Consider the following 24,635-nt stretch of genomic DNA (forward strand, 5'->3'; position numbering starts at 1 on the left):
TTTCTATTAGCTAAAATCACTCTCCTTATTTGTAATCTGCATCAGGTTTGCCTTCTGAATTAGTACATTCACCTAACATAATTTTCACCAAATAAGGAATACATGTAATATATGATACTTAGCCATTCTGCAAGCTTTTATTTTTTTTCAGATTACAGCACTGTAACAGCTGCCAACAACTGAGCAGAAAAAGCAGAAAAAGAATGTTCATGTCAAGTATAATATGAGAAATGTTTAAAATCAAGAAGAATGTTTGAAAATGCAAAATTTTGTTGTAAAAAGCTGCATATCTTATTTGAATACTGTATTGTGTATGGGAGCAGCACAGAGGACTGAGAATTTCTGTGACAAAATGTCATCATTACTGGAGTTTATTAATATTTTTTAAATATATTTTATTGACTTTTGGGTTTTTTTTGTGATAGTGCTTTTTTTCCTGGGGATCTCAACATACTTCACAGAAACTAGTTTAGTGCTTACTTAGTACAACAATAATTTTTAAAAAAATTATTAAATGCATTTGAATCCAAGATAACTAATAAGTGAAACTTACACTGAAGGGAAATGAAAGTGGAATCCTGAACCATGTCTTACCTACAGTCCAATTCCAGTCTGTCAGATGAAAGTGTTGTCAAGACACTTGTGTTTGACTCTGTCTCCCTCTCTAGTTAGACAAAAATTACTATGGCTTTTAAAGAATAATCATTTCAAATAAAGTAACCTTTTCAGTAAATTACAAAGTGATAAGTTAATACAAACTCTTCCACTGCACAAATACGTTTGCCTTTCCTGATATCTTATTTGGAACTTTTGCCAGCATGTTCAAGATTAAGCAGAGATGATTTTTTGCTGGGTCAAAGCCTTAGAGATTATTGTGCCAGGAAAGGTCTCACTGTTTTGCTCTCTCTTTCATTTCCTATTTCTTGCTATTTTTGATAGCAGCTTCTAAATTAGTAAATATCTCACTTTAGGGAGCAAGCTATATGACCTGAAATGTATTAGGCTTTTCCAAACTGAAAATGCTGAAGTGCAGAAAGGAAAAATATATTTTATTTGAAAAGCACTATCTCAGCTCTTATCAAAGTGTAAAACCAGCAGGAAAGGTTGATATTTACAATTTACTGCCCATTTTACCACTGATCACTTTGATGCCATACTACAGGGCTCCAGCAACGGGACTAGACTGCCTAAAGAGTCAGACAGCTCTAACAGTGTGATTGCAGACCACATCAGTTCATAGGATCAAAATCTTAACACATATTGCTTTTCCTCTCACACTTCATATATCTTCATTCCCTGCAACTCCATTACAGTACTTGGAACACTTTTATCTTTCTGGTTAGAGCATCTTCTTGAGCTTAGCAGCTACTAACAGTGCAAGTAGAGCTGCTAGTCATGCTTAGCGTATGAGGATACCCCAGGCACATACATATGCCCATAGCAGACAATGCTTGATTAAATCTTTGGATAATTGGAAGGGTTTTTAGGAATCTGTACAATGTATGTCTTTTTTAAGAATGTTTCTACAATTTCATTTTTTTCCCCATTTCCATTCTCTGCATGCAGCCAACAGGAAAACAGTCCTCTTCCAAGGCAAAGAAATGCTTTGTGATGGGAACAGTTAGTAAAGATGATGCTTCCCTTTTAAATGTAGTTCATGGCATTTCTTAGTTTTCTTAATGAATTCTGCTGTGGGAAACAGCCAGAAGAAGCAGCAAAGAGAAGGGGAGAAATCTTCCTGATCACAGATCCTTAACAAGACGGAACAACACCTGAGAAGGGTTTTACAATTTCTAGCACATTTCAAATACTGTGACTCTGACATGCTTGACATCATACCATCATGGTGATTTGCTTCTGTAACTGCATGAAGAATAGGGAAGACATATTGATTTTGTCCAAATCGGATCTGCTTAATGATGTTCACTATTTTACTGCTGCATTTACCCCTGATATTCCAGCTTCTGAGTAGTTGCAATGAACTCATATTAAAACCAATGAAATGTCACAGCACTCTCCAAACTAGCCAGCTACAACAAGGTCTTTTACCACCTCATACCAGCATACATGACACTCTTCATGTCAGTCCCTCTGCTGCCTTCTCCTCATCTCACCTCTTCCAGGGAATGTGTTCTCTCTCTTTTCTCTGCTTCTTCCTCTCTCCCCTTCTTCCTCAGCTGCTCTCCCTTCACTGGCTCTCAACCACTTAACAGAACCAGCCACACCTGCACCTTACCTACATCGGCCAACTTGACAACCATGAAGCCAACCCACAGCTGTATATTATCAATGCTAATTAGCCCAGCCTCATTCCTCTACAATGAAATGTTTTCCCCCATTGCCAATTAAAAAAACCCAAACAACTACCCACAATAAAAGCAACAACAATAAAAATAATTTCTCAAAAATAAGCCACCTTCTCTTCTTTTAGAAAATGTTGTTTTCACTTTCCTTAAGTACAGATTTTTTAACCAAAATCTTACTGACCTGAAGTCAGTATAGGTGATAGTCTGCCTCAGAACAGTGAATACTTTGAAGGTCTGCATCTTGCTAACCACTGGGATTTAAAGTATTTCATTCCAATAAAGCAGGTTCATAACTGGATTATGTATGGCAAATCTATTTCTGGTTTCCTGTCTTAACAGAGATGATAATATAGAGATATTGGCAGGATAGCAGAGTTTCCATAGTGGAGAAATAGTTGAGGGCAATGACTGGGTTGACAAATATGAAAATACATCACCTAACATAATTTGATTTGATTGCTACTATCACGTTGTTGTTATTATTTAAGTTACATTCACAGATAACAGTAACCTAGATCAATGAAATTGAAATAAGTATAAAAATTAAATTTGCTTTAAACTCTTTTCTATTTCTTATGTTTTATTCAGCTTGGCCACAGGAAATAAATGGGTTGGTTTTTTTTTTTTGTTTGTTTGGTTTTGTGGTTTTTTTTTTTTTAGTTAACACTGTGGAGGTATAATATACAGCATTTATTGGAAGGAAATCTTGTGAGATAACCTAAAACTTGTACAGTTACCACCTGTAGGTATTATTAGATGCCAGGCTCAAAGTTGTAACATATTTTATAGCATATTAGCAGGTTCTTTGTTTCCTACATGTGTATCACACATATAATAAATAACTATTACTGTTTTGTGGAGAGGAAGCTCCACAAGTGGCCTGTGAGCATAGGGTGCTGTAGCAGTCCCTTCTGTGGTTACCCATGTACGTTGGTAGAGATATAAGTACTGAACAAAAGCAGGACAAAGAGTGGAAGGGTAACCAGCTGAGGAATGTGTGACTGTCCCAGGAACTGGTGAGCTCCAGAGGCCAGCAGTCCTGCTGGATCTGCAAGAACAGAGAAGCTCGGGACACCAAGGGCCGGACCAAAAGTGTGGAAAGCCACCAGCACGTATGGGCACCAGCAAGGAGCTGCATGATTTGGACCTTGTGTGGGAAGGTGGAGACTGTTGTTTGCAAAGAAAGACTACAGGGTGATGTTCATGTCTGGTGGGATGAGGGAGTCTTGGGATCTTTCTGAAGACCAGCCCAGAAGCCACTGGCACATCTGGATGAGCTGTTGCTTCTGCAGCTGGGGTTCATGCCTTAACTCCAACCAGATAATTGAGGAAATCCAAGTACTTGGAGAGTGAACTGCATAAGAAGTAAGTGAATGCACTGGGTAGAGAGATGTTTGCTATTAATAATAATGGTTTAATTATGTTAACGGTTACAGCTTAATTAATGAAAGGTGTTTTAATAGACAGTGGTTGTTATCTGTGCTTCTCCCTGACTCAATCAAGGAAATCAAGGAAAAGGAAATCTACAGCTAGTGTATATAGTAAGGTTATATAGAAGAAAGATTGGATCTAATTAGGGTAAGAATACTGAAACTCAGAGTTTTTCCTCAAGAGTTACATAGAATTCCTTCTCACAAAAGCCAAAACTGATTTTGCTGTCATTTTTGTGTGACCAAGATTTCACTTTATGCAGTCTTTTGCTATAAACAATTCTTTATCCTAAAAAAGTATAGAAATTAGATATTCAGAATTCATGAATCGTCTTAGTTCTGATCTGCTAAAAAAACCCCAACCAATAACACTGTGCCTTTTTAAAAAAATGTGATTTACCTGGCAGGGGAGAAGATGGAAAGAACGGAAAGGGGAGTAGGGATTTTTCACAATCAAGCATGAGACTAAATCAACTGTCTTGTGTAATCTGGAGATGACCCAGAAATATTATATTCTAGACGGACAGGAATTATTTAAATAATTATATCAAAATCAAGAATAATAATCTGAGACTATCAATGTTTTAAAAAATTGCCACATGACAATGCAGTTTTACCCTGGCAGCTTGTGTCTGAGGTTAGGGGTTAAAAATGAACAATTTGTTTAAGCCAACAGAATGTTACATTAGTGCCTCCATTTAAATATAATTATGGACAATTCGAGAAACTGTTTTTATTGATGAAATATAGTAAAGTAATAAAATATATACAAAAAGCAAAACTTTATTCAAACTTTTTATCTGAGATTTTGAAAAGTCATTAGAATTTTTTTGTTCTTTTGTCCTCTTGTCCTGGCAGGATAAAAATGTCTATTCATCCTGCAGATCAGCCTGGTTTGTGAAACATTCTAATAATAACAATCTGATAGAATGCTCCTCCAAATCAGTGGAAAAATAACCCTAATTTACTATTTGCTGTTGAGTGTACCCTCAGTTATGGGAACAAGAAAATGGCAATAGCTGTATGAAGTCATAGTGATATTGCATTGTAACTCACATTTTCAAAGACTGGTGTTTGGTAGGCTGGTGTCACACTTGTTTTTCTGGGGCAAAGCATAACCTGTATTCCTGCAACCTGCAGAGTCCTGGAGACTGAGTAAAAATCCAGTGTCTTGAGAAGATATGCAAAGTCCTGTGTGGGTGCAGGTAAGAACATGCATACAACAGTGGTTTTGGAAAATTTCCAGGCTGTCAACATGTTTAGGAGCCTGTTCTGTCTGACTGTTTAGGGTTATTTTCTACATTATTAATAACTACCTAAACAACATAATTCTTCTAATGTTTCTTATCCCAGAATCACCAAAAACTGAGTGAAAAGTGTGCCTGCTACTTTTACTTAAAATCAGGAAATGGTATTTATTACGACACCTACTGACGGTGGTCAGTTTGTGTGGTCAATTAAGATCATTGCACACCTACAGGAACGTGCAGTAATATCTCCCTTAAAAATATTTACATTTTTTCACACCTTCATCCCCTTTTATATGCACATGCTTCATACTTATACCTGCAGGATTTGGAGGAAATTTAGTCTTCTACATATAAAAATAAAATACATATGTATAAAAACTTGGTAATACCAATGTGAAATAATGCATCCATTTCTGAAGCAGTGTTTAATTATATTTCATCTAACACACACACATACACATTAATTTAGAAATATCATTATGAAGCACAATAATCAGGAGAAAATCTCAAGACGTCATCACCTTAATATGGATGATCTTCTGATTGCTTTGTTTTCAGTTCTGATATGCTACCCTGTTGAAAATATTTATGAAGTAAGCATTATTTAATGAGAAAACTTCTAATTGTTGTGAGATGATCATAAAATATGAATAAATGCCAGAACATTAATTGCATTTGTTCTGCAGATAGGAAACTAATAGTAAATGAATTAATAGCAAAATTAGGCCATCACAGATAAGCATACACAGAGAATAATTATTTTGAAATGTGAATGCAGCTGTGTAGATCTGCAATATCCATTTCACACTCAATCTGGAGGTTTTGAAATTTCTGGTTTGCTCTGGCTTGGAAGAAAAAGAAAATACTTCTGGATTTTCTATGAAATATCTCTCAAAATTTTGCAGCTCAAGTAGAAGTTGCATGGTAATTTTGAAAATTGTATTTAGAACAGTAAAATAGACAATTTCTTAAACAAGTATAATTTCAAAGAAAGAAAAAATATGTTCTCCATATATAAATATGTAAAAGATTATTGAAACTCTTCATACCTCTTCCTCAGTATGTTTTGTTTAAAATAGCTATATTTTTAGGATAGCTTTATTTTAATGCTGTAAAGCTTTTGAAATATTTCCAGCTCTCATGAGCACACCTCCAGGGTGCCTCTGAATGCTGATTGCAGTCTTTAACTGCAAGGTCTTTACAATTCATTTTCCCACTGGAACTATACATCTTCAGCCTTTGTTACTCATCATTTCTGCCTTCTGATTTTCTGACCTTAATTTGCTTTTTGATAGCATGGTTACATAGAGGCCAGGAAAACAAAGGAAGCCTATTTGGACTTGTTGGCAGCAGCACAGAATTCCAATTTTGGGTTGATAAGTTCCAGGAGAGAACAGTCTGAAGCTGACAGATCATTTTCATGGACCCCAAATTTTTGTGGTCAGTGGATTACTGTAAGCCATCAAAACTTCTCACCATCCACTCAGTATGCATCTTCACCTTTGAATCAGAGGTGAAAGCACTGCAGTAGGGACATTGTTCCAGGGACCAGCTATGTCTGGTCTTATGCGCTAGAGTCTCTTGAGGCACTAGAAGTTTGCAGACCATGATTTGTTTCCACGATTTCCACCTATGGGTATGAGCATATTAGAGACATCCGTACCTAAGGACTAGTGACAGAAAATGCCAACCAACCTCTGAGGCTGGACTTCTCTTGCTCAGATATTGTCACACACTGGAAGAAAAGGGTCATGCTTTCTTAAACCAGGGAACACTGTTTGATAAATAAACCATGGTAAATGGGTAAAGGGGCAAGCTCAAACCTCTGCACCCCCCAAAAAAAATATATCAGCAAGTATTCTGCTAGGGAGGGTGTGTTTTAAATCTCTGGTTTGTGTTTTTCTTCTCCCTGAAGCCCTCCAAGAGCTATACTTCATCACTGTGATGGGTTTGCATGGCAAGGTTTTGGTAGCGGAAGGACTACAGGGGTGGCTTCTTTGAGAGGCTGCTAGAAACTTCCCCTATGTAATGAATGCCAGCTGTCTCCAAGATGGACCCACTTCTGGCCAAGGCCAAGCCTATCAGCAATGGTGGTAGTGTCTCTAGGAAAATGAATTTAAGGGGGAAAAAAAGTAATTGTGTAACAAATTGCAGCCAGAAGAGAAAAGTGAGAATATGTGAGCATACACCAAGATCAGTGCAGAAGCAGAGGCAGGAGGTGCCCCAGGTGCTGGAGCAGAGACTTCCTTGCAGCCCATGATGAAGCCCACGGTGAGGCAGGCTGTCCCCCTGCAGCCCGTGGAGGTCCATGCTGGAGCAGATATCCACCTGCAGCCTGTGGAGGACCCCACGCCAGAGCAGGTGGATGCCCAGAGGAGGCTGTGCCCCCACGGGCAGCCTGCACTGGAGCAGCTCCTGGCAGGGCCTGTGGCCCCATGGAGAGGAGCCCAGGCTGGGGCAGGGCTGCTGGCCGGGCTGTGACCCCGTGGGGGACCCACGCTGGAGCCGGCTGTGCCTGAAGGACGGCACCTGGTGGGGGGGACCCGTGGTGGAGTAGTGTGTAAAGAACTGCAGCCTGTGGGAAGGACCCACATTGGAGAAGTTAATGGAGGACTGTCTGCTATGGGTGGGACACCATGCTGGAGCAGGGGAAGAGTGTGAGGAGTCCTCACCCTGAGGAGGAAGAAGGAGCAACAGAGACAGCGTGTGATTGACTGACTGTAACCTCCATTCCCTGTCCCCTGCACCACTGGATAGGGAGGAGGTAGAGAAAACCAGGAATGAAGCTGAGCTCAGGAAGAAGGGAGGGGTAGGGTAAGGTTGTATTTAAGTTTTGGTTTTATTTCTTATCATCCTGCTCTGATCTGGATGGTAATGAATTAAACTATTTCCCCCAAGACAAGCCCGTTTTACCTGTGATGGTAATTGGTGAGTGATCTCCTTGTCCTTATCTTGACCCACAAGCCTTTTTTTTTATTTTCTCTTTTCTGTCCAGCTGAGTGGTGGGGGGGGAGTGATAGAGCAGCTTTGGTGGGCACCTGACATCCGGCCAGGGTCAACTCACCACAATCGCTCCCCACAGCTCGAAGGTGAAGTCCTGCCCCACCTTTGCCCACCTGCAGTGGGGCAGGCTGAGGGGCTGACTGCAGAAAGGGACATCGTAGGTGGTGTGAGTGGAGAAGCAACCATGGCAGGAATGTAGTACATGGGATTGCTCTTTTTTTTCTTCTCTTGTGTCTGTCTGTGGCTGTAGCTGTGATTTTTTACCCTTGTCCAGCTCTTTCTGTGGCTTTTGGGGGGAAAAAAACCCCAAACAGCTGGACTGCATTAGTAGTTTGCTGAAGACCAAGTGGGAAGGTGTCCTAATTTACTTGCAAAGGGCCAAATGAAGAGATTCATGGTCTGAATCTAATGAGGAAGACAAGATGGGAGAGAAAAATTGTGTAGCACCTTTGTGAACCTGATAGGGCCACAGACCATGTAGATGGTGCAGTAATTATTTTGCATTACTTTGCTTCCTTTTTGCTTTCTACTGGTCTGAAAGCATAAAAGTTATCACATTTTGTCTTATCAAACTATCCAATTTCTGATAACAGGGACAGCTCAGAGGAAAATATAAAGAGCATGATAAACACTGTCATCTGAATAATCTTTTTTCTTGCATATCTTCCTGTATTTCAGTAATCAGTAGTTAAAGCCCTCTTACCAGGAGTTTCAAGAAGAGTCTCACATTTAATTTTTAAGTAAGATCCTGCTATATTTAGAGAAGTAGAAATAAAGCATTTATTAGATGCAGTGAAAACCCCTTTTAATGAATAAATACAGTCCCACCACTTGAGGCTGCTTTGTGACACCTGTCTCCAAGAGTTTATAAATAAAGTTTGTTCTGAGTGGAGCTGGACAGCCTCTCCCTTCCTCCCTGCCTGCTGAAAGCAGGATGTGTTTTCTCTTTCTGTCTATTATGGCCTTCTACATAACTGCAGAGTATTCTGTCTTTTCCTTCTCTTTTAAAGGTAACAACCAAAGATTGTAAATCTGAAACAATACTTTTTCTGTCATCTTTCGCCTCCATCCCTTCTACTTGCTTGCTTCTGTGGTTTTATATATTGGGACCTACTGGTGTCTGGCATGTCTATCTTTTGTGTTTGTTGTATTTTCTGATGAAGGCACTGAGAAGGCCAAGAGCAGAATTCTCTTCTACTTACAAATCAAAGATGAAAGCAACCTGACCTTGTGATTTTCCAGCTGAATGGGAGTCAGAAAGTTGAAATACTGCTTACTAAGCACAGGAACTATTATTTTGCTAACAAGCTTGTCTAAATTAACTGGAGGAAAAGAGTATAAAATGAAGCTTAAAATGTTTAGGTTTTATTTTTTCTTTGAAGAGGAGGTGAAAGCTGCATAATTTTTCATTATTACTATTTGCTCCCCCAGAGGTAAGGTTAGGTCAGCATTTGCAGTTTAAACCCCTCTTTCCAGAGGTTAACAACTCAGCTGTAACACTTCAGTCTCAGTTTAACATTTGGCAGAGTTGCTGCCTTGAAATAATACCTCTGGTACATATATATAATACCTTCTCCCAAAGGGTCTTGGAGCACTTTAACACACGAACTGTGTAATGGCTTATTTCATCCATTGTTAAAATTCAGCCACTTTTGAGGTAGAATATAGTCTCAGAATGCAGAGATCTATGCAACAGTTTAGATAAGGAAAGAATGATCATGCTGAACTGAAACTACAAGAGGAATTATTATATTCTCATACCTGCAAAATTCAGAACATTTTGGTTTTCCTGGTATTTTAAGTGAGTGACATTTTTCATTTACCTAGAAATTTTGTAGTCAGAGCAATGACAAGATTTGAGATCAAATTAAAAGGACAAAGATTTTCTTATTACTTTGAATTCTTCCAATCATTCCTGCTTGCAAAACCTTGTCTAGTACCTTTCTATTCAATGAGATTATGGTCTTAGTTATCTAACTGCTGCTTAAGCACAATGGAACATTTTTAAAAGTACAATAAAATTTAAATCTCAGATTAAGCTAATAAATGTTAAACATGGCTATAATTAGCTCAGTACTTTCTAGTAAAGAATCAGCATTCTGGCACTGACTTGAAAGAAAGAGGACTATTTGTCAGTTTGCTAGTTCAGCAGGATGAAGTAATAACATTATTGTCAAGAACTTGTCAAGACAGACAGTGGTTGTCAAAATATCCAAATCCATGTGCTTGAAGTTAGGTTCGGGTTCACTGTTTAGTCACTGAAATAAAAATCAGGTGATTTTCAAACCTGCTGACCATAAAGGGAATAAGTGAAGGAGCTTGAGCTATCCGATTATGGACTGGAATTAACAAGGGTACCTTTATGAAAAAAAATCCTTGAGAGGGACCTGTGGAGTTAACATGTCAGAAAATCAGGACATGATTACAATATTGAAATACAAAACTGAATTAAAAAGTGTGCATTGAAAAACTAAGCACTTACCTCTCTGCCCCCTTGCAGTGCTGTCTAAGGCTGTATCTATACCACTTAAGAAGGGGCACTTGCTTGCAGTCAAGTGGGCTGTTTAATTATTAACATGCTCTTTGGAAGAGTTTTTTCCCTTGCCAGAGGAATAGCATTCATCAGGAACAGTGTCCAAGAGACAATTTAGACATCGACTTCCCATTCTGGGAAGTGAAAGGGAGGATTTGGGCTTTTGGGTGTACCTTGTCCAAAGACTGAACATTGACCCTGGCTTGCTCTGTAGCCTGGGTATGGACATGGCCCTGGGCGTCTCCGGTGCTGACTGTCCAGACCTTGGTGAAGTGTAAGCAAGGGCAAAGGACCAAGTCACTGCATCTAGGGCAGTTCTGAGGAAAAAGTAGGAAACATTTAGTCTAAGGAGGGAAGCCCTAGAGACTCTCAGAGCTCTTCAGAGCCTTAGTTGGTGGAAAAAATTGCTGTGTGAGGTGTTTAAATTCAGCCTAAATCTTGCTTTAGGCCTGTAGGTCAAAAGAGTTTTAATATGGGGACATAGCATGTCTAAACATATGTTAAAAGTGATGGCAAATGAGCTCTGGATTGAAGCAGTACCTCAGCACTAACCCTGTGTTTATCTGCTTGCTACCACTAATCAATTTATAAGACTGTGCCAGCAGACTCAAAGTGCGAGCAGAATCATTTTGAATCTGTCCATGATATATTATTTACAGGTACCGAGAGGCTGTGTTCTGATCTTGTTTTTCATGGAATGAATCCCAAACAATGTCAAATGAATTTTTTCAAATCAAGATTAAGCCAATAACAACATTAAAGTACCTGTTGGTTAGGTTAGTTTATAGATACCTTAGAACCAAGATAAAGCTTATGCTTTGATGGTATTCTTCGAGAAAACATTAAGGTAACAAACATAGGTCTTGACACCTAAAAATGCCTTTGTGACAGTCAATTCAAAGGAGCTTTGCAGACTTCGTAGCCCTGAAGCTGCTGATTCTGAGTGACAGTTAAATCAGATCTGGCTCTTCTCTTACAGCTTAATCTCTCTTAGCTTGGGAAAAATGTAAAAGGGCCATAGATCAAGGAGAGGTCTAAGCTGGCAAAGAGAAAAGACAGGGAAAAGATTACCTAAATTTTCAAAGTGACTGATGATTTTGGATACTTCAGTTTTGGGGCTCCTGATTTTAGACAGCTTAATGAATCTTTATAATCAGAGTGCAGTTGCTCAGCACATTATGTTTGAATCCCCAAGGAAAGTCTTAAAAACACTTTTAAATCCAGACTAAAGCCAGAGAATTTCAGTGGAAGGTGAAATATTGCAATGCTCCCAGGTTTTTAGAAAGAGGTCAGTAACAGCTGGGGTTTCCAGATGTCTTGCAACAAGAATATTTTCCCTTCTCTTTTTATTCTTTTCTTCAACAGGCATCCAGTTCAAAGCCCTCTAATCCTCTCTGCTTGAAGTTCCTTGGTCTCTGGGAGCAGTGCGGTTTGGCTACCCCCACTCTACAAGCATGGTATGAGCGTTATCTCCTCCAGTGACAACACTGAGCTGTTTCTTCCTGGTTGCTTTTTGTTTTATATAGAAATGCTCTCAAGCTTTCCAGTATATACATATGAATTACACCTCACCTCTTTGATCCACTGCCATTGGATGGGACAGAGGGTTCTTCCTCCCATGGAGCTCCTGTCCATGTCCTCCTGAAGCCATTCAGTTAGTTCTTTTGTGCCAATAGCATACCCGGTTTTCTCCTGCTGCTGCCTCATCTCCTGGGTTTTCTGTCAGGCCAGTGCATGCCTCCAAGGCTTTCTCTTCCCTCCAGAAGCTAAGATAGTGTCCCAGCAGCCTTGCCCTCAAGGGATGAGCTGCCAGAAGGGGGTCTGGCTCCAGCTCAACATATGGAGGCTCATTTCCACCTTACCTGCTCAGGCTCAGACCAGGAAGTCCCTGTGTTTCCATAAAGAAGAACAGCTCCTCTTGGCTTCCATGTTGTGCTCATGACCCTGACCCACGACTTCACAGCCTCTCCTCCCAGCCTGACATCAGCCAACACTCTATACTCTGTGCATTGGCAGCACTCAGGGAGCATCACATGTTTGCTTGCTACTGAGATCACTGCAGACCACTGCACACTTTCCACTGCAGACCACTGCACACTTTCCAAGCTTTAGACTCCCCAGGTAATCCACACGGTAAGGTAAGTAAGGTTTGGAAAACAAAACCATTTTATCCGGCACTTCTGCCTAATTAAAAAAGCTCCCCTCTGCCCTGCTAAGCTGGCGTGCTGCACAACACTCCCGGGATAGCAGAGGAGCTACGCAGTATTTGCGTGTGTTTCACAAATGGACACAAACTGATTTTTTTTTTTCACAATTTAACTTCTGCAAGATAAAAAAAAAAAAGAAAGTAAACCCCCAAATTATATGTATTTGGGACATGTTGTATGGTAGGAACTTCCACGTTTTAAATTTTCCTATTTTCTTTCCCACAAAAAAACCCAAACAAAACAAAACAAAGCAGAAAAATGAAGAAAAAAACCCCAAATACAAAACAACTAAAACCCCCAAAAAACAAACCCCAATTTTCCAGAAAAATCCAAAAAAGTGTAAGACTTGCCCTGGGGATTTTGGAAATTCTGTCTTCAAAAAGCCATCAAAAGTCTAGTGCAATGGCTTGGGAGTGAATGGTGTGGGTTTACTTTCAAGTTACAAACTCTGGAAGCATTGGGATTCTTGTCAGCCCTATGGTGATTCTGCAGGCAAACTTGGAGGGCTCCAGCTCTTACTTGTTTATGCATCAGTGAAATGCTTGATGACTGAGATCTTGCTATAAGAGACAATTTTTTACATACTTTATTTTTTCATTAAGAAAGTCAACACAAAGTATACAAACAGTTCTGATGCTAAACCAAGAAATCATTTTCTAAAATTGTGACTATTAGCAAGGCACAGTGGATGGACACCATTAAGCTCCCCTGCTACATGCCTTGCATTGAAACTGAACTCAAGGCTGGGTTTTTTTCAGGCTTTTTGTGCCAGTTTATGCTAAGAAGAGTGCTTGATTGCTTAAATCCAGATGGAACCACCTCTCATGGATTACAGAGTATGTGAACACTAGAATTATTTTTTTGCTAGATCAGCGACATCCACTGATTCTGTCCTTAACACACTCTTGTATTATGAAAAATTACATTTGTCTCTGGAAACTGTATGATTCCATATGGGATACAATGTCTGGGCTTAATGAGGTGCTTTATGGACACAATTCAACATTAACTTTGAATTTCCTGGCTTTTGTTGATTTTTGTCACAACCTTTACATTTTTAAAACATAGAATCATTACATTAACAAAAATAATCTGTATTTTAACCAAGATTTATTATACCCCAGTGAGATAATCCTTGTTTTCACATTTCAGTAATAAAACAATTTATTTCCATGCAGCTGAACAGTACAAAAAAAAAAAAAAAAAAAAGGTGCCATAGATCTGAATGAAAAATAATAGTTCCTAACAATCACAACAAAAAAGTAGACCTTTACAGGAACTTAAAAGAAATCTTAATCAGCCCCAAAAATGAATATATAAAATCTCTCATTCTGACAGGTTTGTGATATACTTTGCTTATTCTTAAGTACAATGTAATACAAAAACATTGATCTGACCTGCTCTTTTAAAAATTTTCTGGAAGATCTAGGATCTGACATCCCTCCATGTATTCAGCTGCTGGGCAGACTCAGAATGAGTGACACTGAGTGGTCAGCTACCACGAGCTCCTTAGAGGGAGTTACTGTTGTATCACTTACTATTTTGCCATCTCTCATCTTTGTGCAGATACCCAGATGACAAGAGTATGGCAAGGCATGTGTATCCTAAGCACCACTGGTGGCACATGGCTTGTAAGGCCCTCTAACTGATATATATATATATATATAAAGTGTATCAACATTCTTCTTCCACTGGGTCCCAGGTGACCTATTTTGATATAACTAGAAGCAGATCAGAGCTGGGACGCTTCATTCACTTGAAAGGGAGGGGGGTGATCTTCAACTACTGACAAGAAGAGAAAGTAGAAAGGCAAGATCCCAGACAAGGTTTATTACTACGTGTTTGTTCCCCCATACATCTAGATGAAGCAGGTATAAATACATAAACCCACCCTCATCCAGTCAGTCCTAGGCGTGGCAGAGTCCTAGTTTGCAGCAAGTAGCCCTTCCAAGCCTTTTGGATAGCAAATATTTTCCTCTTGCTTATTCTTCTGTTTGCCACATTTCATCCTCAGGAGTAAATCTGACAGAGCAGTCACCTTTATCCACCTGGAAAGAGATCGCGATTTATCCCTTTATCAAATGCTTTAAGACCTGTCCTAATCCTCAACCCATTACTGAGGCTCTGTATCTCCCATGAATACGTACCTATTCAGCTTTCTCATTTCAAAGTTTTCAAAAAATGTTTCTCTGTGTTCATTGATTGCCATACCATAATTCTGCATGTTTTCTTGTCCCGCTTACTGACTCCCCTGTTCTTCTCTGAGTGTACATGCAAAGATAGAGAGGATTGAGACCAAGATCTTGCTTTCCCATTGCTTTCTCCAGTCTGAAGTCCAGTGTCCAGTGTTGCATATCAATACCAGGGAACTCCCCCCACTCCCCCCCACCCCTTTAGTCTCTTTCTCCTTTATGGGGGGAGTCTGTTCCCTTAGTGGCTTGTTTGGACTATTATAGTCCAGCAATTCCCATTTTTGGGACTGAAAATATCATGCTTTCAGGACTCCCACCTTTTGGATTCATGACCTCAAATTTCTTAACTACTTTTCTAGTGTATTTCCATAGAGATCACCTTTTCAGATGGTCATACCTGCTGCTTTTGTACTGGTATCCATTCCTAACATGATAGGACTCTATGGACTTAGATCATCTTCCACAGTAAGACTCCAAGCTTTCTGAATCCCCTCACCAATTTTTGCATGATTTAATTGATGTTATATGTACTCTCAGTGCCTCAGTTCTGTCAACCACAACAAACAATGAAATGGATTGAGACATGATGAAGACAACAAATACTGGCTCAAACATTTCCCTATATGTTAGTAACTTGCTCTGTTGATTTTTCATGTACAAGATACAAGATCATGCATCCACACATGGTACAGGATACTGCAGATGCAAGATAACTACTCGCCCAGAGCCCATAAATTGCAAGAGACTCTAGTTAAACATCTCTGCAGGATAAAAGTCTGAGTCAAACCCCTTGAGTGTCTGAGCTTGCTACCAAAGGAAGCACAGACATATCAGACTTCTAATGTAGTGGCTGATTACACTACCCAAGGAAGCCTCCAACTCTGACTTGTCCTTGGAAACCTGCAGCTCCATTGACTTTGAAGACAGCCTCAAAAGATGAGCCTTAGTAAACTAAAGTTAGTTTCTGTGAGAATCCCTGGGATCTATTCAGCGATCTCCAGCAGCTGGATAAAGTTCTAGCAAACTACAAAGACTTACATTATTTAAATATAGATTGAAATTACTTATTGAAAGGATTATGTATAAAGAGATCACAGTAGAGTTTTAATGAACTGAAAAATCCATTTGTATGTTTTCAAAGAAATTTTCCTGGGATAATTACGTATTTTCCTAAATCAGTCTGAGAGTCAGACAACTCAAATTGCTGGCAAACCAATGAATAGGAGATGACTAATTCCCACATAACATTGTCACCTAGGCACTACTATGAATAATGCATTGCAAAGCATAAAATAGAAAGCACCTGAATTAAACCATGTGTCTGAGAATGTCTGAAGGCAAAGAGGGTGAATGAGGAAGGGAAATGTATATGAATAACTACAGAGACTTCTCAATCAACAGATTGAGTCGATTTGGCCACTTCATGGAACTTTTTTAGACTGCATGCTCTGGATGAACAAACTATATCAGGTAGCATAAAAGCAAACAAAGGGCAAAGAAAAACAACACAGGCAAGAAGAGCCAGTCTTTATTTTTTATTCTCTTTTGAGGGTAAACTTCAACTGCCGAGTTTCTCTGTGGAGCCTGGTGTGAATATACTTCTTTTATTTGCATTATACAATGGTTGTCTTCACTTGAAAAACAGAAACAGAATGCACGCTAACAGCAACTTGCACAGCCACCAGCAAAGTACAATTAATTTTCTCAGACCCTGTTACAAAAAGTCAGATGCCAGCAACAAAACCCCTGCTGAAAGGGGCATCTTCTGTTTCTCCTCTCTTCTTTGCTGCCTCACTCCTAGACATGTAGTCCTGCTACTCATTTTGTATCAGCTCCAACATGTTGAAGCTGCAGAAAGCAAAACTAGGAAGCTAGTTGTTTTTGTTCCTTGCAAATGAATTTGAATAACTTAGAAAGGACCTGACAGAAGCCAAAGCTGGTCAAAGAGAGGGGACAGGGCTGCAAAGCCAGGGAGAAGAGATAAGAGGATAGGATATATTTTTATTGGGGAAGAAGGAATATGCAAGGGAGAATGGAGCTGTGAAGCAGAAGACCTAGAAAATCTTCCACCTCAGTACAGGTCTGAGGTGTCACTGCACCATGTTACCTTTTTGGAAAATAAAATCTAGTATCCAAAGCAGCCTGCACAACCTCAGCAAAAAGATTGACCGGGGCAGAAAGCTGCTGGTTATGCTTGCCAGGAAGAACCAGAAGCAGAGAAAAGATCATTCCCATTTTGCTCAGACTGAGCTGTATGGGCAGCTACTTGGTAATATTAATGGATGTGTGCCTGTATTCTAGATGACTTTTCCCTTTGATTATATTCTGAACACACTCTGATGTCTGATGAATAGACAGAGCAAAGCTAAAGTAACACCATCTACATTGTCCTTGAATGGTGAGTCTGTGGTTTTCTGGTTGTCCTTTTGGATGGTTTCTCCATAAGCAAACCTCATTGCCAGGCAAATGAACCATAAACCTTATCTGTATTCTTCCACTCCTTTACCTTCCATAGCAGGTTGGCTGCATATGGGCCACCTATTGGGAATGGTCCCCTGCTAATGCTATTTTCTCCATTACGGCCAGGAATAATTTGGGAGTGTGCAAGTTGGAAGAGGTCAAAAACATGCGAAGGTCTGTTCTGAAAGCAATCTGGTGTCTGGCACTGTATAATTTACTTTACAGATGTAGCTCTGGTCTGGTTTACATGTTACAAATCTATAATTCTCTGCCTGAAGTTTCATCTTGGGTACAATAATTATTCTCCAGTGGTAACTGCTATCATTCCTCCATGAACCCGTAGAAAACTAATAGAAAGATTTCAGCCTATTCCTTGAAGATTCTATGAAAATATGATAGAAACACAGAGAAATTTACCTTGGAACAACTCTATGGAGCTCATCTGGGCTGATCTTCTGCTAAAAGCAGAGATAGCATCAAAGTTACCAGTACCTCCAGTTCCTTTTCTGCAAAGCTGTTTTCTAGTCTTTGGCATCCAGGATCACAGCACCACAGAGTCATCAGATGGCTGAGGTTGGAAGGGACTTCTGGAGGTCACCTGGTCCTAAATCTGTGCTCAAGCAGGGCCACTTAGAGCCAGTTATCCAGAGCCATATACAGGTGACTTTTGATCTCCAAGACTGATGACTCTACAATCTCCCTGGAAAACCTGTGCCAGTGCTCAGTCATCCTCACAGTGAAAAACTGTGTCCTGATGTTCAGGGGGAACATCCTGTGTTTCAGCTTGTGCCTGTTCACACCTGAAAAATGTCAAGGTCTACACACAGTCTCCTTGAAAGAAATAATGCAGACTATTGGAACAGCTAGTGAGTTAAAACATGAATAATAGGTTAATCTAGATGAAGTCTGGAAGTTCTTTCCAACCCAAATTATTCTATGATTGAAACTAATATATGTGATTTTACTAATATGATAAAGAAATTCTGGGGTCATGTAATACTTAAGCAATTATAAAGCAGAAACTGACTCATAGTTGCGTGAAATATAATTGAAGGCAGCATCAGCATGAATTGATTATTTTCACTGACTTCTCAAAGATGTCTACTGTATTAATTTAAATACTTGTCTTGTCCAAAAACCTAAATCTAAATTTAAGATAGTCTGCAGAATAAAAGTCAAACTTGCTTAATTATGATTAAAATAATTTTACATCAGTATGTGTTTAACACAGCACTTACACAGACATAAAGGGTCAAAGTGTCTGGAATTTAAAAAATTGAGAATGTTTCAGAGACAGAAAGCAAAAGAATTATTATAAATTATATATTTGATAATATATATATTTATCATAATATATATGATATATCTCTTTACAGGCAGCTCTGTTCCTTCCTATTTCTCCTTCTAATCACTCCAGTTCACTCAGGAAAATACATTTCTCCTTGACCTTTTATTTCCAGCTATGTTGAACAATTTATTCCAATTAAGCTACTACTGTATCTTGTCTCATAAAATGGCATCATATAACTTTGAAACCATGTCACCAATACATTACTTACCAGTCTTCCTGATATATCAGCTTTTCACTAATCCTTTTTTGTGGGTCTGTGATTGAAGAAAGAAGTTGTATTTAATTCAGGCCCCTCTGGAATACTCATCCAGATGACTAACTTTCTCCTGGACCTGTTTGAATACTTAACAGTGGTCCACAATATCTGGGCTAACAGAAGTGGAGGTTTCAATTCAGCCTTTCTTTATGTAAATCAAAAGCATTATTTATGTTCAGATCAGTACCCAAACCATGGAAAGAGAAAGATGCAAATGAGATGACCTATATAACTTAGACAAAGACTGGGTTCAGATTGCTTGGTTGCCTTGTGAGGGCACATGGTTATTGAGCCATGCTGATGTAAGTACAGCTGCTGGTTAAAAGCACAGCACGTCCAATATTAGACATTCTGGGAAGACGATGAGTGTTACTTTCTGACTTACAAATTTATAGCTGGGGAACCCAGTCCAGTTGAGATTGTTACGTCTGAAAAATCCCACTCTCCAGATGCCACTTCATGAGTATAGCTAATTCATACCTGTGTCAGTCAGCGTATGTATACACCTACAAAAAGGACAGGGGGAAAGAGCAGCTTCTCGCTGTGTTCATAGGAAAATTCTGAGCTTACCAGATTCTCATTCCCATTATTTTGAGGACATTTTTTTTTTGTCTCTGAGCATCTACAGACATTTTTTACATTGTGAAAAGCATGAGAGGAATCTGACCAACAAAACTAATACAAATGAATTATGTTGTTAATCAGTACGTGTCTCAGGACAGTTTGAGCCTCCTGTATATATTCTACCTTATTACTTCTCTTCACAGGGCGAGAGAGACCAGAAGTCTCTCCCTTACCTATGCTTTCCTCTATCCATGTGGGATTTTATATTTTTGTACACAGCAGTTGTTGTGCATAAATGGCCTGAATCAAATGAGCAGACAGATCATTTGCAGCAAGTGAATCTTGTTTCTCTAAGGATTATATGTTTTCTAATACCGCTTCTAATCTTCAGGCAATAAAATGAGAGAGAAAATGGGAAATTGTCTTTCCTGACAAAAATATGAATGACCTTCTTTAGGAGCCACAGCAAGTTCTTCCTGCAACACTGAGCCACATTTTGATAATTCTCCTGTGATTTTATCATGATGTGTAAACAGGTAATGTCCCAAAAATCTTGGATTGTAAATACTCCAAGATACTGGCAGATATCATCTGTCAGAATTCATCCTTAAAGTTCATGCCCATCTCATTCCCACCAATGTTGGGTGGGATAAGGTTTTGCCCCCAGTTTCTCTGTTTTCCAGAAAAAAGTGTGGAAGTTTTAAAGAGGTTCTCATTCTCTTTCTTGTTTTGTGATTAGAGGGAAAAAAGAAAGAAAAAAATCCCATTTCTGAAATATGATTCTGGGCATAATACTCATTTTAGCATTTGTAACAACTGAACCAGGATAAGGAGAAAGGTGCATGCAAATTTTGACCTTATCAAGTATAGGAATTCAACAAACCCAACTTGTTAATGTGAAAGGAGCAATAGTAATGGTAGTGAAAAATGATTCATTGATGATTCATCCCTATACAAAACACAGGGTAAAGGATGAGAGGGTTATTGAACGAAAGGGAAGAGTGCTGGTGAAGACAATGAAAAGAAAAAGTAACTTGACATAGAAGCTTTGAAAAAATAGTATCACAGAACTATGATCTAAAAGGATAATCAGTGCTAACTGATTTTGAGTTAGGCTCAGAACAAAACCTGCTTCTAGAGCTCAGCAAGCCCAATATAATATAAGGACACAAAATACTGGGATGCCACCACATACTGCAATTTGATTGAATATTTTGAGTACAGTGTCTCTCCTCACTGGATGAACCAGATGATATGGAGAATAGGAGCAATGTCTACTATAAATAACAAACATGTTGCTGCAAGGAGCTGAGTAAGATGGGGCTCTTAACAGAGACACACAAAATTTGGCTAGTCATGAAGATGCATTAGTTCCTCAGTAAATCTAGCCTGAAACTGCTTGGGTCACACCCACATCCATCTCCTTAAAACTTCCAGCTAAGGTGGAGGAAAGTCTTTCTTAGATCAGGCTCATTGCACAGCAAGTTTGATATCACTGTAAACTGCATTTTTCAGCAAAACCCTGTAAGCTTCAAGTTTAACAGGTTTAATTTTTTCAGTGTAAAGAAAATACTTCAATGGCAATCAACATTCTGAAAATATGCAATCATGAAGGCAGTTTTTGTTGATAGAGACTTTGTAATCACTATTATCTCACAGTCCATCCTTTACACCTCATGTTCTTTTTTTTGGCCAAACTCAGTGTTTACTTTTAAAGGGCAACTGTATATGTGGTGCTGAAAAGGTAAGGAATGAGAAATGCTAGTGGAAGGTGTGAAAATGAATAATGAGAAGGAAAAATGGAACTATTTATGGTCACAAAGAAGGTTGTCTTGACTGGAAGCTCCTGTGTGATAGTGTATAAGTAGAGACTGAAATTACATACTTTTGCCTCTCTGGGTGGGCCCATCAGATATGCAAAGGCTAGAGTGAGGGCAAGGATGAGGAAGAGAGGAGAGGAGAGGAGAGGAGAGGAGAGGAGAGGAGAGGAGAGGAGAGGAGAGGAGAGGAGAGGAGAGGAGAGGAGAGAGGCAAGATGAAGTTCTTGTACTTCTAGAGAAGAGAAGCTTTGCAGGGTCCTGACTTCAAAGAAATCTTGAAAAGTAACAGCACCAACATATGATTGTGCCCCCCCCTTTTCTTTTGTTGTTGTTGTTTTGGTTTGGTTTTTTTGTTTTGTTTTGTTTTGGTCTTTTATTCTTGTTTTTTGTTCTTTTGTTCACAACCATTGGGAAAAATGAGTTTATTGATTCAATTCATGGTTTGCTCCTCAGGATGTTTTTTATTTCCAGAATAGACTCAAAACCCTTTGTTCTGAAAGGAATTTGTTTTATCTTTGAGCATGATTTCCATAGGGAATCATCACTTTCCTGAAAAGTACTTTCACAGTTTCGGTGTACCACATTTGTGCTGAGAATTGTGGTTGGGAAAGGAGAAAAAATAATTTTCTTTCTTGGAGCATCTGAGGTTCCCAGTACTCAGAATTTCAAAATCTTCTTTAAGATCATATTGGAACAAAGTTACAAAATACTGAAGCTCTTTTCATTTTTCTGTGAGGGAGTTTCTTTTAGGATTGGATGATTTAGTGAGCATAAACCTCTAAGGTATTTTGGTTTTGTTTTCTTTCAATATAAAGTGACACAGACAATATGTCAGTGTCATTTTTTTTTTAAAGAAAATGCTTTTCTGAAAATATTAAAATAGAATCATTCAGCACACTTCTCACATTACTTACTTCCCAATGTTCAATTTGAAAAACTCACTGTCTGTTCCTGAAATTTTGATTTTGATGGAAAAGTTTCCACTAGACTTTACCCAACCAGCTCTATAGACCACCATGAAAAGGATGGTGCAGCTCACCTCTTGCAATTCATAAATGAAATATAAATGGTTTAAGTATGTGCCTCAGGCAAGCAAAAGCTCATCTACTGCCAATTTTGAAAAGGCACCTTTTCCCTTGCAGTAATGTGTTTCTGCTCAAAACTGCCAGATGTCTCTCAGAGTGTGCAGTGATTTGTTCATACTATCAGTTATTACAATATGGATGAGCATATTGATAAAGCAGACTCATTTAGTAGTCGAGTTTAATAATGAAATCGTTTATTTAAGACTAGGATCTGAATCAAAACCTTGACACCAAATGCCCCCTGACTTGCAAAAGGAACTTTACAGTCCAAATCATAAAACTCATGCTTATCCCTAATTTTACTGCACTGAACCAAAATTATCAGTGATACTTCACTTATTTTTAAGCAGTTCATTAGTTTGATTTACTCTGGTGATTGCCTAAGAGATACTGTAAGTAGGCAAAAAGTTACCAGGAATTATGTGTTATTCTGCAGCTTTGTCAAGCGTGGTTATATTAGGGGTTAGCTGGAAGGTGGGCCCCATTTATTTCAGCCACCGCTAGAACCATTGTGGCATGTGAGGATGTTTTTTAACCTAGAAAATAGGTTAAAAACCCCCAGCAAAACAACAATTTTTGTTTCCATTTTATTTTATCAAAATGGGGTCATTTATGGAGATGGGGGCTACTCCAGGTAAAATAATGATCCACAGGGTACTTAGCACAAAAGAGTGAAGGAAACAACCTCAAATTTCGTTTTGGAAGTGCATCATATCATATTAGAAATTCAGATAAACTTCTAGCATTCTCACTCAAAGCCAGTGGAAAAAGTTTGGTAATAATTTGTCAAATGTTTGAACCACTTACATGAGATCAAAATTATTAACCTGATGAGTGGGTCTTGTGAAGCACATTCCTAAATGAGAGATTGGAGCCATGGAGTGCATTTTTGTGAACTTACTGTAGATCCTTGTAATGCCAGAGATCTTTAAAATCTTGGTCTCTTTTCTCTTTCCCCTAAATCAGTATGTTTAAGATTAGAAATTAATACAGCTGTAATGTAATGCATTGCAATTATAGCATCTTCCATTTGACATTTTAAAAGCTTTTCAGTATGACAGCCATATTTAACCTCTTTTTTTTTTTTTTTTTTTTTTTTTTTTACAAGGAAGGAAACTGAGGCTTAAACTGCAGGAGGGCTGGGATGATGTGTTAGATGCAAGTGGCTTGTATTTCAACAGGTGAGTGAGAAGGTGACTGCTGCACAATCTCTGGGGCCAGGTGGCAGCTGCAGTCCTTAACCATACCCCATCCTATTGCTACACCAAGAGCACAGAGAGAGGAGGGGCACCAGGGAAAAACACAGTCATGCAGAAAACAGGCAGGGTGGGAAGAGAGAGAGAGATTAGCAGGAGTTATGAGTGTTTGGAAACAAAAGGATAGAGGATTAATCCATTTATGGTTCAAAATGTATGGGTACCGTCTTTCGCAGTGTAGGTGACAAGTATTTTCAGACTCTGCAGCAGGGTTAGGCAAAATTCCCTGGAATTGTCTTTGTCACCAAGGAGTTGCTGTGTTTCTTAAGCTGGAAAGCTCTTCAAGGTTTAAGCAATATACATTCTCTAGGGTGGGATTCAGTCTGCCTAATTTATGGGTGGGATTCAACCTGCCTAAATCTACCCAAGCTTAGTCATAAGCACCTAAGCTCCCCTAACTCCTAGGAAGCCACTCAGCATGTCTATTTTCCAGGACAATCCCAGTTAATGATTAAGCTGGACTGAAGCTGTCCCTTGCAGCTCTCCGTGGAGCTTTCATGTCCCTGACATTGCTGGCATGGTGGAGCAGCTTCAGCTGAAGGACTGAAGCGTGCTTCCTTCCCTCGTGCAGATTACAGTGTTTGTATGGGATGCTTGAGATGCAGAGTACAGCCCAGGGCTCCTGTCTCCTGGTAGGATGCTCACAGGAAAGTGGGCAGTATCTTTAATTCTCCTGCATATGGATTTAGCTGTAGGCCTTGCCATGGGAAATGGGCTTGAACACTGGTGGCCCTTTGCTTTTGCTTAGATGGTTGTAGGTAAAAGAAAGATACCTATTTTCCCAGTGTACTTTGGGTATAAGAGTCTGGGAAACTTTTAGGCTAAATAGGAAGGTACTTTAGGTACTGTAAACAGATCTAAAAGTAGCCTACAGACTATACTGTATGCAGCTTATGAGGGTTGTAGCTGTCTATACCCAGCT

General features: G+C 39.1%; 1 long non-coding RNA gene across 1 annotated transcript in view; it reads left to right on the forward strand.

Moving 5' to 3' along the window:
- Window positions 1–2,913, forward strand: part of LOC114017593 (uncharacterized) — a 53,810-nt gene extending 50,897 nt beyond the window's left edge. Inside the window, exon 5 of the long non-coding RNA XR_008731484.1 lies at window positions 1,567–2,913. This is a non-coding gene — a long non-coding RNA (uncharacterized LOC114017593). The remainder of the gene's footprint in view (window positions 1–1,566) is intronic.
- Window positions 2,914–24,635: the final 21,722 nt, after the last annotated feature.

This window comes from Falco cherrug, chromosome 3, assembly GCF_023634085.1.
Source record: "Falco cherrug isolate bFalChe1 chromosome 3, bFalChe1.pri, whole genome shotgun sequence".
In the NCBI taxonomy this organism is placed as follows: Eukaryota; Metazoa; Chordata; class Aves; order Falconiformes; family Falconidae; genus Falco; species Falco cherrug.